General features: G+C 37.8%; 1 protein-coding gene across 5 annotated transcripts in view; it reads right to left on the minus strand.

Annotated features, from left to right (window-relative positions):
* LOC137979686 (tetratricopeptide repeat protein 28-like) overlaps nt 1–7500 on the minus strand; it is a 56500-nt gene that overhangs the window by 48319 nt on the left and 681 nt on the right. Inside the window, exons 2-4 of one of the 5 annotated variants that reach the window (XM_068826998.1) lie at nt 4907–5107; nt 2981–3023; nt 2644–2779 (exon numbers count right to left, since the gene is read on the minus strand). The exons of 2 other annotated variants lie outside the window; for them this stretch is intronic. The gene's annotated coding sequence lies outside the window, so the exon portion shown is untranslated. Of the gene's footprint in view, nt 1–2643; nt 3024–4906; nt 5108–7500 lie in introns of all 5 variants that reach the window. 2 more of the 5 variants (XR_011118384.1, XM_068826997.1) reach the window with 2 other exon arrangements.

The following is a 7500-nucleotide window of genomic DNA, read 5'->3' on the forward strand; positions in this document are numbered from 1 at the left end:
ATTTTATCCTTACTGCTTAACATTGCCTACCGGTAATTAAAAATACTTGAAAGGCAAGGAATATAATTTTATTATTTATTTGTAGCATTCTTGTCCTAGAAATAGCAAGATACACTGTAGTGACCTTATTTATTTCATAAATACAAAAATTGCATGACTTTGCACGGTTAGCATTAAATGTTTAGCTGCCTCTACTCTGATTTCTGCATGCCGGAAGGAATAGTACATGGACTGTAGAAAGCTTAGTATACTATTGTATCACTTTCAACCCCAGTGGCCTACATTTGTATCAAACCTCAGCCCACCTAATTAAAAAACTTGCAAAGTAATATTTTCTTAAAATAAAGTTGTACTTGAATCTTTTCTTGTAAATGTTGCACATGCACACTCATTACATGACATAACAGGCACAAAAAATATTAATTTATAAATTTCATTTTTTTGTAACTGTTTTCCGGAGGTTCTTAGTCAAGGATAAAACCAAGGCATCAATAACGTAAAGATTTCTGAAAAATATCTGACTGCTATTTAGTTCAATTTACACAATAGAGGAGACCTTCCTTTCAGACTTGGTTGGTAAACTATCTTTGGTGGCAGATGGAACCCCTTCCCAGAGAATTGACAGCCTCTGGAGATCTTAAGTCTAGTCACTTTCCCTTTTGTAGTTCCCATGCATATGCATTATCAACCCACCTCACCCTTGATGCACACCTTCTATTTTTACCTAACTTTAAATAGTTCAATATAATATAACCAATGATCCACTACAGCCTAAAATGTGTCAATATACATGTAGAGGCTCAAGTGACATTAGACTCTATTGGACATTATGACATCTCCTGAAGGAGAAAAGGACTCAATTTGTGATCTCCCATTCCCCATGGTGTTCAGTATTAGCAGAAACCCTTATAGGTTTCTGGTATCAGTCTATATAGTTCAATAATGAACATATTTCTTCAAGCTAAACAACAGAGGTATACCATTTTTGCTAAGCATTTTCTTGAAATTCAGGTTGAAAAGTAAATGGAACACAACATATCGTGTTGTTGCAGTGGAAAATAATACCAAGAGCAATGAAATGTCTGAAAAGGTGGTCCTGTGTTCCTGGACGAGTCTCTGGACCAGTAAACAGGACTAATTTGTTCAAATGGTACATGTAAGCACAATTCCCAACAGGAGTTTGTCAGTCTTTAATTTTGTTCACCGTTTGCCCAAACCGTGAACCAACCACTTTGCCCATGAAACAAGTAAAAGGTAAAAAACCAACCTGTCTGGGGAGCTTCCAAACAAGTTACCCATGTACTAAAATCTAATTCGAGAAAGATCTACACAACTGGCTTGCAATTGACTGCATTCTCATTCCTTCCAAGATTCCTTGGTCCAGTGATATAAGTTCAAGATCAATAATGCTTTGAGATTCTGAATGACTTATAGGAAAATTAATCAAATCGATTGGATAGATCCTGAATATTGCACCAAATCAGCAAAAATCAGGGCAAAAAACTTTTTTTTCATACCACTTGTCCATTGGACGAGTAACGTTGAGATTTTGGTTGTCCGAAAGTTAAATTCACTTGTCCAGAAAATTTATTTAAGTGAATAACAAAATATCATTAAAAAACGTAGAAATTGTATAATATAATCTGTTTTGAACCAATTCTCAAGTGTTTGTTTTCACAGTTATTTCAATTTCTGTTGTTCTTTGCACTTTTTAATACAACCATTTCATACACACACATCAGGGATCACTCACATTCTTTATGTACAATACACCACTTGAGAAAATGCAGCACATCTATGAGGCATTAAAATTGCGATCTAAGATGAAACATGTAAGTCCTGGCAATATTCTGAGGCTGTTTTCAAGGAAATGATCTGGTCTCAGTTGTTCAAAAGGTGGATAGCGCTATCCACCGGATAAATCACTATCTAGCGGATAAACACTAGCGAAAGCAATTGAATTATCCAGTGGATAGTCATTTATTCAGTGGATAGCGCTATCCACCCTTTGAACAACTGGGGCCTGATGATCACAAGACTTACTACAACTACACTTATCTTGTCACAATGGTAATCGTCTTGTTCAAGGGTTAATGAAGCCTTGTCTCAAAGGAGGTCGTCATTTCCATATATGGAATGTGGATCCCAGTCTTTACCGAAACAACAGAGCCAGATACTCTCGGAAAACCGAGGCGAAAATGCAGAAGTTGCCGTGAAAAGAAACCAAAATTCGCAAAACTCAGGCTAGTTTACAAAGTCCAGAGATGCTTGGGAACTCAGCTCTCAGTAGAAAATAACTTTTTTTTTCTGCAAACTCTACTCGTCACGTAGGACAAGTGCTTTTGGAAGTCCACTCGTCCAAGATACAAGAGTACTCATCTCGGACAGGCGGACGAGCGGACGTTTTTTGCCCTGAACATGTACCAAATATACACTGTAGATGCTGTGGTTCAATTTTATCTTGGTTTAACCCTTTGACACCCAAACTGGCCTGAACCGGCCAGACTTCCCTGGAAGTCAATGGGTTCAATTTTATTTTCCTTTGTTTTTGGGTATGGTAATCTATGTCTATCATATTGAAACAAAAGAAAATAACATTTAACCAAGTGTAAAAGTCAACCACAACATAGACATAAAACTAACCATTCTTTTCAAGAAGTCAACTGCATCCTCAAGAGTCCTGGAGAGTTTCTTCTATCACTTGCATCTTTATGCTGCGAAACAATTCCGTTAACTTAATCCTTCATGAACTGGTCATCATCATTACTGGTTCCTGGTGCTACAACAGTTGATAAATAATCATCAACATTGGTATTAGTTGGACCAGTACTACTTGATGGTTGCATTTGCATTAGCTGGATTGTAGTTGTACAGGGGTTAATTGAAGGAGTGCTGGTTGATGACACTGACTGTGTCCCAAAACAACCTGCATCCTCAGTGAGTTTCATAAAGTCCTCATCCGACTGTCTCTCAAAAGTACCTTCATCCTCACTGTATTTCACAAATTCCTCATCATCACTGTCCTATAAAAAGTAAAATGATACCCTTATGATAAATATACATGCCATGCATACCCACTTGTCCACACCCAATCCCTCCCTAACTTCTTGAGTAGAGAAAATGCATGTTGTCCTTAAAGCTAAAACTAGAAGGCCTGGCAAGCAACGTTTCTTTTACTGGCTTCTTTGAGTTAATGTGTCATAAAAGATATTCTGTTAACACTTGAAATGCATAAAGATGAGTGGATATGCTATTCTGACAGGTTCCCCTCTGGGTTTTCTTCAAAAAGGCTACAGCAAGGATTGATACAAAATGATTCTTAGGATTACTTAATAAGGATTACTTAATAAAGACTGAACAGGAAAGAAAAATACCATCAACAGTAGATTCATGCTCTTGCAAAGTCTTGCACACAGGGTAGTCTCTAATTTTTTCTCTGATGTGAATTTAATCATCATTTCCCTGATAACGTATGTTACCCTCACTCACAACCATGGCACAGGGCTCGAAATAATGGCCGGTCAACGGACAATGTCCGAACTAATTTGGGAGTTGACTGGTAAACCTTTCGTCTTGCCGGTCATGTTGACCGGTCACATTAGATCGTTTTGAAAATGAAATAAATTAAAATTTCCATGCTGTTCAGTTGTTTCAGTTATAGCAAGTCGCTGTGTATTGTCATTTGCAGAACTTTGATCTGAAATCCTGGCTGAAATGCAACAAGAACTGTTGTTGACAATGAGTGCTTTGAAGTGCTATAAGCTCTAAGCAACAACTTTTTTTGGAAATATATAATGCCAGTTTTGGTTCATGGGCCGCTGTTTTAAGAGTTATTTATTTTAATATATAATTTGACAGGCCAGAAACAGTACATAACTGAGCTAAAATGAATTTGGCCAGTCATCGTGTCCGGAGACTCTCCGGAAATTATTTCGAGCCAAGGGGTAAACTTCTGGACAGTTGTCCTTGTGATCCAAAACCACCACAAGTCTCTGATGAACCCTTGGCGCTGCAACCTTTCCTTTAGTAATCCCAGTTACCCTTGAACTTTTGGAATGCAAATCTACGCTTACCAGCCTTCGTCCTTGAACTACCTTTAAGGCTAGTTTTCCCCCACCAGTTCTGTTAGATCATCGCTAGCATGTTGCAAGGGGACACTGAAAAACGCAGACTGCAGACTGTGCAGACAGTCTGTAAAATGAAAATTCGGTTAGCCTGAATTAGGCCTAAATAACATTCGGTTAGCCTAATTAGGCCTAAACAACATTCAGGTTAGCCTGTTTACGGTTAGCTCTCAATAATAGTGAGGGTAACACTATATTTTACCCTGGGTCTGCACGGTCTGCACAGTCTGCGTTTTGGTGTCACCGTCGCTTGACGAAGTCAGCGAAACGTTATTGCCTATTCTAATTTGTTGCATGCGCTCAATTTTGTAGTGAGTCTTGCAGCCTCGCTTTTAATACGTGGAAGTGGATAATCTAATACGAATTCACTGGTTAGTCGTAGTTTTCAGCTTTCAATCCTCATATGATGAAGATTAGGCCTGATAGTTATTTGATTTAAGGAAAACGCTAACAAGAAGCCGTCACGCCAAAACGCAGACTGCACACCGTGCAGACCAGGGGTAAAATATGGTGTTACCCTCAATATTATTGAGAGCTAACCATAAACAGGCTAACCTGAATTTTACTTAGGCCTAATTCAGGCTAACCGAATTTTCATTTTACAGACGGTCTGCACAGTTTGCAGTCTGCGTTTTTCATTGTCCCATCAAGCAAAACAAAACCTACGTTACAAGATGTTATTTCTGCATATTATTTCTATTGCTCTTTGTTCATAAAATTTTCAGAAGTTGAGGTTAAGCTCACTTGTAAATTAAGCTTATAATAAAAAGCGACCTGCTTACCATTCCGGCTCTGCTTTCCCTGCAGAGGGACCGTCACAGCTGGCGCTTTCCTATAGTTGTCACTCCGAGTTCAAATAGTCGAGCGTCAGACAGATTCTGAACAACTTCAGGTGTTATGTCCTGTGCTTTGAACTTTTCCAAGAGGCTACTTTCTATGGAGAGTGATGCCAGGATTCTCCTCATGGCCAACATGGGCTCGAGCTGCTCGAGATTTGATTGGTTGCCAAAATTGGAGGTCGATAATTAATCGATATTTAATAGCTCATTAGGCGAAGCCGAATGGGCTGTTGACCCGTGGCCCTTAAGGTGAAGGGTCCAATTGTTTTAGTATCACCCAAATAGTCAGACGGAAAAAGCAATAACAAAGTTAGCGAAGGCAAGTTAAAGAAATATTTATTAGGGAATAAAACGAAAGAAAGCATCACGCTTTTCACTACTCAAGGACTACTAATAATAGTCCTCTAGTAGCGTAGCCAATCATAATGCAGGATTTGCATTAGTCCACTATTTGGGTGATACTAATAGTGTGGCCTATTGGCTACGCTTCTAGATGACCAATAATAATAGTCCTCGAGTAGCGAAAAGTGTGGCGCTTTCTTTCGTTTTATTCCCAAATAAATATTTCTTCAACTGGCATTTGCTAACTTTATTATTGCCTTTTCTGTCTGACTAGTTGGGTGATACTAAAACCCTTTGCCCTCAAGGGTCATGGGTGACGGGTCAATAGCCCATTCGGGTTCGCCTCATGGGCTATTTTACACATAGCCCTCACAGGCTACAGGTCTAGTTGTTAATTAGCACTAGTGAAAGAAACGAAAAACCTAGCAGGAATGATTCGTGGCTTAACAGTTGCGATTGAAGTTGATTGTGACTCTTTGTACTTTAACGGTGCCGATTTTTGCCTAGAGGTTACGATTACAATTTAACATCAAAGATTTCTATTTTTGCAGTTACGATCACAGTTTAACACCAATGATTAGTAATTCTGCACTCACGATGGTGGTTTGACACCAACAATTGGTAATTCTGCACTAACAATTGTGGTTTAAAACCAACAATTAGTAATCCTGCACTAAAGATTGTTTTTTTAACACCAACGATTGTAGATTGAAACCAGTTATTTGTAATTTTGGAACATAAGCCTCTCCATAAGAAGCAGCCCTAAAATGACTTTCTTCTCTCTAGCAAAGCTTTTTTAAAAGGCTCTAATTCAATAATATCGCAATCGGAAAAAAATAGGTCGGAAAAGTTTTCAACAGATGTTGTAAATTGAAAAGAATTAACACCAAAAGTTTCTCAAGGTTGCCTTAAGTGTAATGACGTTAAAACTTGGATTAGAAATTGTAATAGATCCATTTGAAATATTATTAGTAGCAATTGCAACTTTTCTAAACATTCTTATTAAATAATTCATTAAACTCATTTGTTACAATTTCGTTGTTAATGTGTAAGATTTTGATATTTTTTTTGCAGACCTTGAAGATATTTGTCCGTTTTTTTTCAAAGCTAGTGTCTTGTGAATTGTAAAAGGCACAGTAGATAAGCCGAACATGTTTAGGTGAACTAATTGGTCTTTCAAATTTAACAGTGTGAAGATGATTTGTTGTCGAAATCGTAAGCATGCATAATCATTATATATCTGTCAATAACAACATTGGTTGAGTTAAAAGCATGTTACCCAAATGTGGATCTATGGGAAATTTTATGTCAAAACTAAACAATTTCCAGGCAAATACATAGAAAAATATGTGATGTATAACAAAGGTGATGGATTATCAGAAGGGATAGAAGGTCACCGCGAATACTGGAAGAAAGGACTGAAAGTCGAGGGAAAAATCAGGACTCTCGGAAAAACAAAACTAACTAGTTTCCGGAGGGACCAGATATGAAGAGCTTTGTTGTATATTTAGACTTTTCTGTCAACAGTCGCAGCAAAACATCTGGTGGGGGCAACAACTGCGGAATTGTATCCCGGTCGGGATACATTTGAATTTGATCAGGGGCACGTGACCAAGAATCAACCAATCAAAGTGCTCGTTTTGTTCAGTGAACGGCTAGGTATATACCGTAACAATACTAATAAATTTTTCTCGAGTCCTTACAAGCTCTTAAGCAGGAATAATGAATCTCGCCACATATGAATTCTAAGAAGAGTTTAAAGCTGATGAGAAATTGTGATTTTCGATGCAACTGAGGGAAGAACAGAAAGCCGTATAGTTCAATCAAACAACAAACAAATAGTTAAATAGGATTGTCCCATTACCCTGCAATGTCCCCGTTTGAATGGATTGAGTAGCAACACAGAATCCAGCTACATTAATATTGAAATAATGGCTAAGGAACATCAGTGAATTGTTTGCGTGCATGCATGCGTGCATCAGTTACAACAGTTTTACAAACTTTATGTAAAGAAAACACCGATATACTTTTTTAAAAGTATGCTTAAAAGCATTAATTAAAAGTATAGAGAGCACAACAGGAAGCAAGTAAAACGTAGTCAGAACTGACTGATTACGAATCAATTACTTGTTCATCGTACTAAGTTTTTCAAATACAGGCGAAAATTACTGAATGCTGATTGCCTGAGGCAGAGG

The sequence above is a fragment of the Montipora foliosa genome, chromosome 12 (genome assembly GCF_036669935.1).
Source record: "Montipora foliosa isolate CH-2021 chromosome 12, ASM3666993v2, whole genome shotgun sequence".
Classification (NCBI taxonomy): Eukaryota; Metazoa; Cnidaria; class Anthozoa; order Scleractinia; family Acroporidae; genus Montipora; species Montipora foliosa.